Source organism: Pleurodeles waltl, chromosome 10, assembly GCF_031143425.1.
Source record: "Pleurodeles waltl isolate 20211129_DDA chromosome 10, aPleWal1.hap1.20221129, whole genome shotgun sequence".
Taxonomy (NCBI): Eukaryota; Metazoa; Chordata; class Amphibia; order Caudata; family Salamandridae; genus Pleurodeles; species Pleurodeles waltl.
In genome coordinates, this window is record NC_090449.1 from 793,971,150 (window position 1) to 793,984,994 (window position 13,845).

At 44.1% G+C, this 13,845-nt stretch overlaps 1 protein-coding gene across 1 annotated transcript in view; it reads right to left on the reverse strand.

The window, feature by feature from the left end:
* The window catches only part of HIBADH (3-hydroxyisobutyrate dehydrogenase), a 410,015-nt gene that overhangs the window by 296,207 nt on the left and 99,963 nt on the right, over positions 1–13,845 (reverse strand). The window lies entirely within an intron of this gene.

Here is a 13,845-nt window from a genome sequence, read left to right on the forward strand (position 1 = left end):
CACACCCAGTTACTGACGACAAACAAGTACATGACTGTGACAAGGTGGGAGAGGAACCCATCCCTGGATGCATGCTACTCTTTGTGGATGGATCCTCTTTCATAGATCAGGAAACAAGGATCAGACATCCAGGAGCAGCAATTGTAAGTGCCAAACAGCAGGCATCATCTGATAACTTACAGATAGTGAGTCATATACCACTACCCTCTTATTTTTCAGCACAGGCTGCAGAACTAGTAGCCATTATTGAAGCACTGGAGCATGCTGAGGGATTAGAAGTCACCATCTATTCAGATTCAGCATATGTCACCACCACTGTACATTCTAGCATTCACAAGTGGGAAAGGAGGGGGTTTCTTAAATCTGATGGGTCCCCCGTGATGCCCAGAGACTTACTGGCAAAATTAATACAGGCTTTAACTCTATCCTCCAATGTAGCACTGATAAAATGTGCAGCACATACAAACAAGCAAGACCTTGTCTCCAGGGGTAATGCTTTGGCAGACTGGGCAGCCAAGGAGGCAGCCAAAATATCTCCGTATTATATTGAATCAGAAGAGCACACATTGGAGATGTTAATTAGTAGGCAACAGAATGATACTGAATTACCACCCCTGTACACAGAAACAGCACAGTTACATCTACATAAGTTGCAAGAGCAGGCACAACCACATGACAGGGTGCTGTGGGAACAGTGAGGGTGCATACAATCACCAAAATATTTCATTTATAGGAAGGAGAGTACTGGGAAACCTGTAATGCCACAAGCCCTTTTGTATACAGCGCTGGAGCAACTGCATCTCCCCACACACGACCAAAGAATATCTTCTTGCTACATTACAGGCAGATTGGTTTAGCCCTTAACTATCTAAAATGATTACTATGTATATTGCTGAATGTGCAGTATGCCAACAAAACAGTCCAAGACTCAGTCTAAAAGTTAATATTTCAACAATTTGCCGTCCAACAGGCCCATTTAAAAATCTCGATTTCGATTTTGTTGACATGATTGATATATGTAATAACTACAGGTATCTAATGTGGTCTGTCCTTTCTCAAGGTGGATTGAGGCAGGAAAATGTGTACATAATGATGCCAAAGCAGCAGCTAACTTTTTGATACGAGAAGTAATACCTAGATGGGGAAATCGCAGAAGCGATCTGTTTCAATAACGGGACACATCTTGTGAATGCCATCTTTCAACACATCTGCACCTCCCGGGGGATAAAACCTAAATTGTCATTAGTCTATCACCTCCAAACTAATGGTATAGTGGAGCGCCTCAATGGCCTGTTGAAAAGTTAAATCAGCAAACTGTGCGCTACATTGCGCAAGAACTGGCTCCATTGCTTTCCGTTAGCCTTGTATGCCCTCAGAAATCACCCAGGAAGTGATCATCACTTGACCCCGAACCAGACAGTGACATGGCATCCTATGCCGACCCCCTTAACAATAGTAAGACAAAGACAGATGCTCATAAAACAGCTGGGGTTGTGGGGAATGTAATGAGTTATTTGTTTCAGTTGCTGAAGTCTGCTAAGTTCGTTTCTGAACAGGCGGCACACAACAGCAGTAGTGCATCACCACAGCCCAGCAGATCAATCCAATTCCTTTGGGTCAACAAGTGTACATTTGTAATTTTGTAAGGCGATGGAAAGACAGCAAATTTGAGGGGTCTTATCCAGTCACCCAGAGCACCCCCACTGCAGTGAAAGTGGAGGGCAGGAAACCGTGGATACACCTATCAGACATTCAACTGGCCCCTGCTCTGTGCGAAACCTCACCATTGTTACAGGAGCATTTAGAGGAGAGTGAAGAGAAGGAGGAGTTACACTGTTTTCTTTTAAAGAGCAAGCAGAGTACCTTATTGGCTTTGCCAGCAGATATTTATGGATTACGGTTTTGATTTTTTGCTTATGTTTTAACATATTTGCAGCTGTATTACAATGGTAACTTGATTCATGTATATTATCATGTCCAAATATTGTGCACTTGCAAAGAGAAGCAACTGAATATAAGAATGCATCACAATGTTCATGCTAGCTTATTAGATAAAGGCCCTCATTACAACCCTGGCGGACAGTGGTAAAATGGAGAAATGTACTGCCAACAGGCAAAAGTTTCTTTTGGGGTCCAGTCAATGGAGTCTCGCCTCATCTTTCGAGGAGTGAGAGGGAGCAAAGAACATTGAGTGTGTGATGAACTGCCCAACATGAACAGGAGTCAACTTTTGGCAAAAAGGCCAGCAAAGGCATCAACATCAGTTTGTATGGGGAAAAGATGGTGTAGGGCAGCTGCACTGAGAGAGCCTGAAGCTCACTCATGTAACGAGCTGAGGATATCACAATGAGGAAGATTATTTTTAGAGTCAGAAGACACAAAAAGCAGTTGTGCATTCACTTGAATGGGGTGTGCGTAAGGAACACCAGGATCAAATTAACATTTCACTGTGGCATCACAAATGATTTTGGAGGGGGGAGGGGGTTCGGGATGTGTGCCAAACCGTTAATAAATCAAATCACAAGTGATTCAAACAAGGATGGTTGGGCTACAAAACACAAAAAGGCCATAAGGGCAGACAAATAACCTTAAATCGTGCCCAATGCAGGGCCTTTCTGGCCCAAAGGAAAGCAAATAATAAAACGTCCTACAGTTTGGCTTGCAAAAGATCTGTTTTGCAAATCCAAATTGATAGCACAAATATGTCACAGCACATGGCGTAAATGGACTTCATAGGCATTCATGTAGCAGCAAGGATGACATCCACAACTTCAGGTGGTAGATCACACAGTCAACTGTCACAGCTCAATTTATACACATTGAGGTGTACGTTGAGCAAGTTCAGGTGCAGAGCCCTTCCCTGATGTTGTGACATAAGATCCTCCCAAAGTAGTAGCCTGATCGGAGGACAGATGCTCATGCCCAAAAGTTCAGTTACCACACTCTCCAGGCCCAATCCTGACTCACTGGGATGATATGGGCCCAGTCGTTTGTGATTTGCTTCAGAATTCTGGGTAGGAGATGCAGCGGCAGAAGGCATACAGACGTACTGTGCGCCGCTCTAGCTTTAATTAATCTCCTAGTGAGAGCTTACTTAGGAACTCCAACATGCCGAAGTTTTGACACTGGGCATTCTTCACAGTGCAGCAAAGATCCAGCCAGGGTTCTCCCCGCTATCAGAGGATGCCCTGAACTATTTCTGGGTGCAATTACCAATCGTGATCTGCCAGGCCTCACTGGCGAGTTTGTCTGTCCTGGGGTTTACAGGTCCTAACAAGAGGTTCACAATCAGGGAGATACCTTGATGCCAACTCAAGAGGCATAGAGCCTCTTGGCAGAGAACCCTACTCCATCATGCTTGTCACAGTACTACATGGTGGTTGTCTTGTCTGTGAGAAACTGCATCTGCCTTTCTTTGATAGGCAGCTTTCAATTGCAGCAGGATGGCTCGCAGCTCCAACAAATTTATGTGGAACCAGGTTTATACAGAAGACCAGTGTCCTAGGATGTCAATCCCTCCCAGATGGCCTCCCCCAAACCATGAGTGATTACTGTCACGTCTGGATGAGAAAGGGAGAGGGTTATGCGCTGGTCAGGTTGTGGTCCAGCAAACACCACTGCATGTCTTTCATAGTCTCAACCAAATCCTGGATGATGTATGTTAGGCTTCCTTGTTGCTGAGCTGACTGAGACTTCAGATTACACTGCAGAGCCTGCATATGCCAACTGGTGAAAAGGATGAGCAGGGTTCATGTGGCCAATAGGCCTTGAAGTCTCAGAGCTGCTCTTACTGGGATCCAGGACCAAGGCTGACACATCAGGATCATAGAGAGAATGTCCTGGACTTACTGCGACTGAGCAAAGGTCCTGGACTGCACAGTGTTCAGAACAGCTTCTATCAAAAGCAAGCATCTACAAAGGAGGCAGGTGCTACTTTGGCTTGTTGATCAAGAACCCAAACAATGTCAGGAGGTTTGCAGTTATTAGAGGTCTAGAATTGACTGCAGTGAACCTGGTTTCAACAGCCAGCTTTCATGGTAGGGGAAAAACTGGTATCCCCACTATGCATCCTATACTTCAAAAGTGACCATTCAGTCATCGGGAATAAGGGCAGACAGAAGGCCATTGTGAGTATGTTAAATATGTCTTTCCCAAGGCCTCCATCCTGCTTTGACATGAGGAAATAAAAGGAATACCAACATGGCCCTACTTCTGAGGCCAGCACCCTCCTCGATAACACCTTTGGACAACCAAGCTTGCATCCCTTACAGTAAAATAGATTGGGCCTTCTCTGATGCGGGATAAAAGGTGGAGGGTCAAAAACAAATAAAGAGGGCCTAGCCACACTGGATGATCTGGAGAACCCATCTGTCAGATGTAATGGACTATCAGACTAAGGGGAAATATTGAATCATGCTTTCCACAAGGTTGCAGTGTGCAGCTAAAGGCAACCTAAAGTGGCTTGGAGGCCGATGCTGCAGGCAAGGAGGACTGGGAAGATTGGTGTTCCCGGTGGCCTGCACATTGCCTGTCTGACCCTAGACCACGAGAAGGCTCATCTAAATGCCAGTCCTCTGAAGTAGCCCGCTAGAGACCAAAATTGATGAGTACTGTCTGGGAGGATTTGAAAGGCCCAAACAGCGTGCTGTAGCCCAGCATTCCTTGATGCACTCCAGGTGCAGAATCGGCTTTTTGCCAAAAAAAGAACGATCAATCAAAAGGAATATACATGAGTGAAACCTGCAAATCTCCAGAGATGCCTGAGGGTTTCTTCAACGGGTGGCAGCAAAGCACACATTAGTGCTGACAGTTTTCCCCAAACAATCACTAGTTTCCAAGCCAGCCTGAGTTGTACATTTGGCCACTCTTGCCCATCTTGAATGATCTGAGTAAAAAAAAGGCTTTGCGCTCTACCAGACCACCAGCAAGTCATGCCTTAGAGGGCATTCATGTAATGGACCATTAGGCAACTGGCATTGACCAACATTTGTTTCTCAAATGCCTCAATGCTTCTCAAGTCCCTGCCTTTTGGGAGTCCTGGTGAATTTACTAGGATTTACTGTGCTCGTGGAAGCATGGACCATAAAACTCTCAGCCACAGGATGCTGCTTAGGTAAATCAGGGATGTAAGACGCTGGTCTGAGGCATGTGGCCATCTGTCTGTTCACTGATGGCAAGAGCAAGGCTTTGAGCAAATGCACAAATGGGTGTCATTTGAGGCTTATCTAAATGGCAGTAAGGGATCAAAAGAAAATGACCAAAGCTGAAGAATTTCAGTAAGCACATTTGTTTTAACCACAATAGAAGGAAGTTGGAAATCTAGGGCCTGAGCAGCGTATCTAATAACCACTGCAAAGTGAGCACTCTCTTCCGTTGGTGGGCCTAAGCGAGAAGCTCATTGACCTCCTGTAAATCAATACATAAACTGTCATCATAATGTAGGGAGTAAATCATTCCCACCATCTCTAGTGATATCTCCAAGTGGTGTCAAGCTCTGGTCAGAATCAGAACCGAAATGCTGGAGGAGCAACTGAGGAGTGGGAGTTTCTTGTCTGAACCAGATTGCCCAGGGACTGAGTGTGCTGGAGTGCAGGTGAATGTTAGCTCATTTAGGGTCAGACACTGGAGTCAGCAGAGGATCCACCTCCAACAATGGTGATATCGGGACTAGCATTGACGAAGAAAGAAGCGACGAGTGTCTTGGAGCCGTAATAATGGTTGATAACAGAGGTGGGACAGAACCAGAGGTGAACTCAAGGGGTTCTGACTGCACAGAGGGTGGATCAGCTAGCAGTAACACATATGGAGGCCCCTGTGAAACCTTGGGGCCTGCTGGTGCGCCAGAGAGAGCCAGAAGCCTGCCAAAAATATGCTGCATGACCTCCTTGAAGGCCTGAACTTGATGCAGTGTTCCCGATTGGCTGGGGAACTCAAGAGTGCATAAGGAATCAACCGTGAAATCAGCTCCTCAGTTGGGAACTGGGAACAAGACAGAGTGGCACCATGGCACCCTCATAACTTCTCTTTGGGTAGAAAGTTGTGAGAAGGGGTCTAGTCCTGCTTTGCCTTCTTGTGTTCTGCTACCAATTACTGGACAATCTCAACAGCACAGAGGCCTGCTGTGAGCCTGACTGCAAGAGCATGAAAGGGTCCACACCTTCAACTTAGAGTGGGAGCAAGACTTGTGTGGCTTCCTGCAATGTCTGTCGACATACATCTTTGCCTTACTGTCTCAAAATGCCTTGAGGTGCATTCTAGTATATTCTTCGTACAACTTGGAGTAATGCCCAGAGCCCAAACACCAGAGGCACAACTTGGAGTTCATTTTGGAAAAAAGCTTCTCAACCAAGAAGGTGCTGCATGGGTGGGTAAGCCTACCCATTTATCTATCCCTCACTCCACTCTGTTGGACAAGCATGGATGAGAAAGAAAGAAGAGGGCCTTTTATTACAACATACTGTAGACTGGCCACAACAAGACTGGGGGGGCTACACATAATCACATCACACCTTGTCCAAGGGTAGAGGGAGGTTAGTTTTCTCCCCAGCTTAGTCTGGGTACCTATGGATTCAATACACACGTGCTTTTTAGCTTTGTAAGTGGTGCTGTGGAATTACAGCTGCATGGTGAGTTTCCTCCACCCCAAACAATGCTAAGGGCCAAGGAGGAATGGTTGACCTGGCACCTGCTCCTGTGTGGGGTTCTATTGGGCAACATAGAGGGGCAAACAGTACCACCACCCTTCAGCAAAGTTGTGGGGAGATGGGGGTCACTTGTAACTACACTTCTCCTCCCGAATTTATATTAAAACTTCTTCCACACAGAAGTATGTTTTTTAAATCCTCTCGATGTCTGCAGCAGGATAGATCTGGGCAGGCAGACATACAGGAGTTGCTGGTTGTGGAGGGTCAAACAGTGGAGCACAAGAGAAACTGCAGAGTGACAGAACTGCAAAAGGAGAGAAGATACACAGATGGGAAGCATGGGCAGTCTTGCAAATTGAAGCTTCAGTGCTTAATTGGCAGATTGAGGGTCAGCAGGAGACTGCACACATAGAAAGGTTTCATGGGGATGGGGAACAGGAGGGCACAAAAAACAGCTTGCATGATATTGACATTAAGGGCATCAAAGGGATGGGGAAGCACACAGAGCAACTGCAGATGGGAGGATAGAACACGGGCTGCAGGAGCCCGGGGGCAACAAGCAGGTATGTCAGGGCAAAGAAAATGGCTGTATTATACAGAAAGACTGTAGAGCTGATAGCCACAGAGATGGCTTGTAGGAGGACCAAGAGACACAGACTGCAGAGGTGTCCTTGCATAGGACATGGGGCAAACACAGGCTGCACAGGGATGCAAAGATGATACTGGTTAGATAAAGGAAACCCAAAGGAAGCTGAAGGGGAAGTACAGTGGGGCAGCAGGGGTGAGGTATGGAGGTACATAGAAGGGTTGCATGGCGAACATATACACACAAAGGTCTATGCGTGCTAAGGGCACAAAGAGGGGATGCTGGGGAGGCAGAGCACACACATAGGGCCTGCAGGGACGACGGAGGGACACACACACAGTATCTGCAGTGGCAGGGCAGCACATAGGGACTGCATGGGGCAGAGGCATACAGACCAAGTGCCAGAGGCAACAGGCACATACAGAGGAAACTATAGCACAAACAGGACTGCAGGGGGCATACAGAGTGCATACAGGGAGTAAAGTAAAGCACACATAGGGACTGCAAGAATGGCAGGGACACAGAGCAGGACAAGTATGCAGATGTGGGGCACACCACACACACCATCTTATGACAAAACAGCCACCAAAACATAACCCATCGTATGTTATCACCGATGATACACCAAGGCACCTACTACCATAAGTCCACAAAACCAGCATTTAATTCCCCCAAAAATTAAGTTGGAAGGAAGTTAAGGTTGAGTAACAGTGGCTTTGCCATAAAAACAGTTAAGGTGCTACCATGGCCTTGTGTGCCAACACCATTGTACTAAGTCAACCATACCACTACTAGCATGCACTTTTCACACTGTCACAAATAAATTCAAAGAAAAAAATCACTATACAATATAAATCAGCATAAATTATATTATACCATATCCATATTCACACAATTAACGTCAACAAACCAATCCAATTATTCCAACACAACTACTTTCATTCGGCTGTTAACCCACATCATATATGACTGCACACCACAAATATATCAGAACGACTAACAATAAATGCCCCCACACACCCAGACAACAAATCCAGTTGCATGTGCCCATATCCACCAATTTATGTCAATACACCCACCATCATGCATCTAAACATTCACCATTGTACGTACATCCATCATACACCAACACACCAATTGCCCATGCACCCACAAAACCACAATTTAAAAAAAAAATTGTGTCACTTCAAAAACTTGAAATGTCGTTATACAATACTTCACCTTATTTTACATCATTTTAAACATATTTAACATTTATATCAAACACAACTAATTTCAAATGTTCTCAAGTTATAAATTAATAGGAAGGCTCGGACAGCCACCACCATATGCCACACAATCACAAATCTAAATCAACACAACATTAATAGTTCCAAACACCCACTGTCTCCCACATCTACCATTACACACTCACACACCCACAGATATGCATCCACACACCAGCCATCATTTACCAAAGCTCTGCAGTATCACTCCAAGAACTTAATCACACCTTCATAGAACACTGATGTTAGAAACACAATTGATTCTCCTGTAAAACATATTTCAAGCTTTCTCAAGTGGGGATGGGAGTTAAGACTGACATATTAAGGTGGAGATGTGCCAGAAGATGAAGACAGCAGCTTAGAGCATAATTTTCATGACTTTTTAATTTTGATGGCAAAGCCACTGTTAACTTGTTAGTCAATCCAGGTTGTAAGACCGTCCACAACCCACAATTTAAAAAACATAAAAACCTCTTATCGGATGAGGGAGATTTTTGCTTCGGTCTTCTTTTTGAGACCACGTTGTAAGAACTGACACCACAGACTCGACAGCTACGATTGGCTGCTACCACTACAGGGCAGAGGGCAAGCGTGTGAATTGCCCCATAACAGGGTGGGGTCACGTCCGACTAGACCCTAAGGATATTTTCATATGCCCAAATGTTAAAAAAAAGTGTGTTAGGTGGTCTGCTGTAAGTAGTTGGGTCTCTAGTTGGCAGAGGTATGCACCCTCTCCAGGTAGGGACCACAATCCTAATCAGGGTAAGTCAGATACACAACTTAAGAGGCAATGTGTAAAGTATTTTTGCAAAACTTAAATTACAGTAGGACTGTGAAAACACCACAAAAGTTCCCACTCCTGTTTAGCAAAAAGGAGAATAAGTATCTGATTAAAACAAGACCAAAACAACAAACATCCAATAAGTAGAGCTCAAGACATGATTTTTTTAAATATTAAACTGCAATATAGTGCTTAAAAGCAAAGAGCGCCAAAAAAGGACATCTGGTTGCACTAGACAGGGTTAAATTCGAAAGTTCAGGCCGACCTTAATGGAATGTGGGTCGGGTACAGCACCAGGAAAGTCCAGCTGAAGTTTTCCCTTCTCAGTTTGGTGGCAAGGGTCCATTCACGAGAGGTAATAGATGCCAAGTGTCGCGGACGGACAGGCTGGATCCTCGTGGTCGCGAGCTGCAATGCTTGCTGTGCGAAGAGACGAAACTGCCCCCGCTTGCGCTGATTCTGTGTGCACGAGACGTGGTTCCAGTGCACAAAAGTCCATTAGCATTCGCGGAGAGAACAAAGACCTAATTTGAAGAGCAAAAACCACTCCCTACTGCTTGAGGACAGGTTCCAGATCTGCAATAGGAATGTTGGAAGTTTTTTGTGTGTCCCTGAGATTTCAGAAGAACAGGAAGAAAGCCAACAAGCTCTTAGAGAGCTCTGGTTCAAGAATGTAGATATCAGATCTAGTCCTTATCACCCCAGGCAAGAATCAGCAGGCCAACACAGCAAAGCAAGTAGCAAAGTGGCAGTCCCTCCTACAGCACAGCACACAGCCAGTAGTAGGCCAACAAAGCAATGCAGTTAGCTAAGTGGCAGTCCCTGCTGTCAGCACAATAGTCCTTCATCCTGCAGAATGCCCTTGGTTCTAGTAGATTTCTGATTTGGTGGGGTATGGTGTCCAGTACTTGTACACAGTTGACCCTTTGAAGTGGGGGAGACTTCAAAGAGAGGTCTTTGAAGTGCATAAGGCCCCTGTCATTCCTACGCTCCAGACACTCTAAAGAGGAGTATACAGCCCTTTGTGTGAGACGAGGCACAGCCCTATTCAGGTGTGTCAGCTCCTTCCTGCTATACAGCCCTGGAAGACCCACAGCCTGGTGATGGGCCATCAGAATGCAACTGTCACACCACAGCTCCCTCTGTGTATGACTGCCCAGAGGGAATGCACAAAGCACAGCTGTCATCCAACCCAGACATGTATTCAGAGAGAGGGAGAGGCACAGAGTGCTTAAAGTAAGAAAATGCCAACTTTCTAAAAGTGGCATTTTTTCCACTTATAATTTTAAATACGACTTCACCATAATCTGTGAATTTAAATCTTGAGTCCAGAGACACCAAACTCCACATTTCTATCGCGTTCCAATTAGAAATTGCACTTAAAAGGTGATTTAAGGCAACACTATGGGAGATATTGGCCTTGCATTAGTGGAAAAATTCATTTGTCAGTTTTTCACTACCAGGACAGGTTAAACTTAAGTACATGTTCAACTCTTTAAATACATTATGCCCTGCCCTTGGGGTAACTACCTTATGGGGGACTTACATGTAGTAAAAAAGAAAGTTGGACCTAGCAAGTGGGTACACTTGCAAGGTCGAAATGGCAGTTTAAAACTGCACATACAGGCTCTGCAGTGGCAGGCATGAGACATGTTTACAGGACTACTGTAGTGGGCGGCACAATCAGTCCTGCAGGCCCACTAGTAGCATTTAAGTAAAAGGCCCTGAGCACATATTGTGCACTTTACTGCGGACTTACAGGTAAATTAAATATATCAATTGTGGATAAACCAATATTACAAAGTTTAGAGTACAGAGCACTGGGACTTCAGCACTGGTCAACAGTGTTAAAGTGCCCAGAATCCTAAAGCCAGCAAAAATTAGGTCAGAAACACAGGAGGTCAGAAGGCAAAAAGTCAGGGGAAGCCATGCCAAGGTTGTCAGGTCTAACATCTGCGAATCCCACCACAGTCTAGATTTTGAGGCCATAGACCATGGAAAAGGAACCAACAGGGGCCCACAAGTTTCACAGTCCAAAGTCCTACTACTGAGGCGGACTATAAGCACTATTTATAAAGTAATGACTCTGTTGTGTAGGCCGAGGACTATGGATGCCACCTTGAAATGACCAAGTCCATAGTCTTTTCGCCAATGCCACAGACTATGGGCACACTGTCTAGCTGTTGCAGCCAAGGCAATGGGAGACAACCTAGGTGTGTTGAGTCCACAGTCTTAGATATACTCTATATATTACCAATACATTTTGGGTTGCATACTGTTAAAGTACCCAACTTTTGTCACATACAATGCCCTGGCACCACATCAAATTTTTAGGAAACAGTTGATATTCAACTTTTAGTGTGCCAAATCCATGGCCTCTCCTGCAAGACCACCCACCTGGTGCACCTATTAACAAAGGCTGGATTTCCTGTATCGCCTGTAAACCACACTGCATGGCATTCTGAGCTTCTCATTGGCTCAGAGCTTAGAAACGTTTACAATACATTAAAACGTGCCTTTTACTTGTCAACTGGTGGCACATACACCATTTTGTGAGGTGCAAGAGACCAGATCAGGAGCTGTTGCAATTCACAAAATTGGCTCCACTATGGTGCAATCTGGAGAGGGAGGACTTCAACCATCCTTTGCTTCTGCAGAGGAGGAGGAATAGGCTGTGCAGTGTCACTGAGAGACCACAGAGATGTGGAAGCATTCAGAATAACCAGAGATTTCTTTTATACCCATCCTGCTGGGAAGTAGATGAAAGCAAGGCAGCTTATGTGTAAATTGTGTGACCAGAACAGGGAAACACCAAACCACTACTCCTTTGGCACACCAACCTTGTAGCAACACATGAAAGTGAAAGCATGAAAATGAGTATGCACGGTGGCAGAGGGAGAGTGCGCATGCTGAAGCAAAAGAGAGAAAAACATTGCTGAGTATTCCTTGAGAGGGATTGGCAAAGGAACAACAGGTGATCAATTCACACATAAAATTGTTAGCTCTTTGCTATGATGAGTGAAAGAGCCACATTTGGTGTGACAGACAGAATAAATGGATTGGGGAAGAGAAGGTGGAGGAACATTTCTGAAGGATCCATCAAATAAAAACATATATAATAAAATAATAGTAGACATTTGCCACAATAAATGATTTAAAAAAAGTTACAATCCCCAAAAAATAAACACCACCCCACAAACAAAACCTTACAAAAACGAGTCTTTAAGAACTAACTCAAGAAAACAATCAAAGAGTTTATCTCAACTAACTCTTAGATCTTCCACAGATGCCCAAGACAGGTTGAGTGCAGCGACCAGCTGATTGCCAGGCCATTCGGGCAACCCTTCTAGTGGTTTTACAGGCCAGGCCCTGTAATCCAAGGGTTTGAAGCACACCCACTGCCAGTTGGGAGCAGGGTCTGGGCAGAGTCTAGGCCCTGGAGGAACTTTCATCTGTACATGACCCAAGTTCATGTATAGCAGGGGATGGCCACAAGCAGCAAGTTTAGTTCAGGCAACTGTTGCATGTGGTATAAGATAGCAAAAAAAAATAACTAAAAGAAACATTATGGTTAGCTTTGGTTATAACACCTTAGAGAGACATTTAAAAATCACAGTTAAATTGCAGTTATGGTTATAAACTTGAAAAAAAAAAAAAAAAAAAAAAAAACACTAAAATTTGGGAATTACAATTAGGCCCCCAATCCAAAACTCGCACAACAGCCATGCAGGCCATAACACGCACTTCAGATTCAATCCTTATGACCGCATAATATTTATAATAGTAAGAATCTGATAGTAATAATCAGACATCAATAAGTACAATGTCAGTAAATAGCACATACTCAAACCAAAAAAATACTACATTCACAGTCACCTTTTCAAAGCTTTAAGAGTATTACATGTAAACTAGTCTTTGAGATTATTTACAATATTTGTAATTGCATTTTTCACATCAAAAGTGAGATCATGAGCATTGCTTCTGGTGTGAGAGTTACAATCTACGTGGTTGTTGTGTGAGCTACTGATAGCGTCCTAACCATAACTTGAGAACCTTGTTGGTTTTTTAGACTTAATATGTAACCATAACTGTACTTAAACTGCGTTTATTTTTTAAACAGAAAATATATTTATATAAAACACTACCTCAAGTTCTCCTATTAAACAATAATTAACAAGACTCTGCATTTTACTTTGAGAAGTCAGTGAACAACATTGATTTCTTACAACTGCTTACTTATACGGATTCCAAGTTACATTATAACCTGATGCTTGCCTCGCTATTGTTCTGTAGATATTTTAACAAGTTAACATTTGGTCTGGGTTAGGTATCCAATTTTGTTCACCCTATATTTTCGACTGTCAACCCACACAATAACATCTAATCAAGAATGTTACACAGGACATAGCGGTTGACATAAATGTGATAAGACAAAGATCACTAAACATATGGTATGGGTGAAATGAATGTAGTTCATAGGATGCTAAGAACAGATAAGAACAGTATACTCAGTACTCTAACTGATCCGCTTGTAATAGTTAGTGTACTTTATAATGATATTTAGAGTCC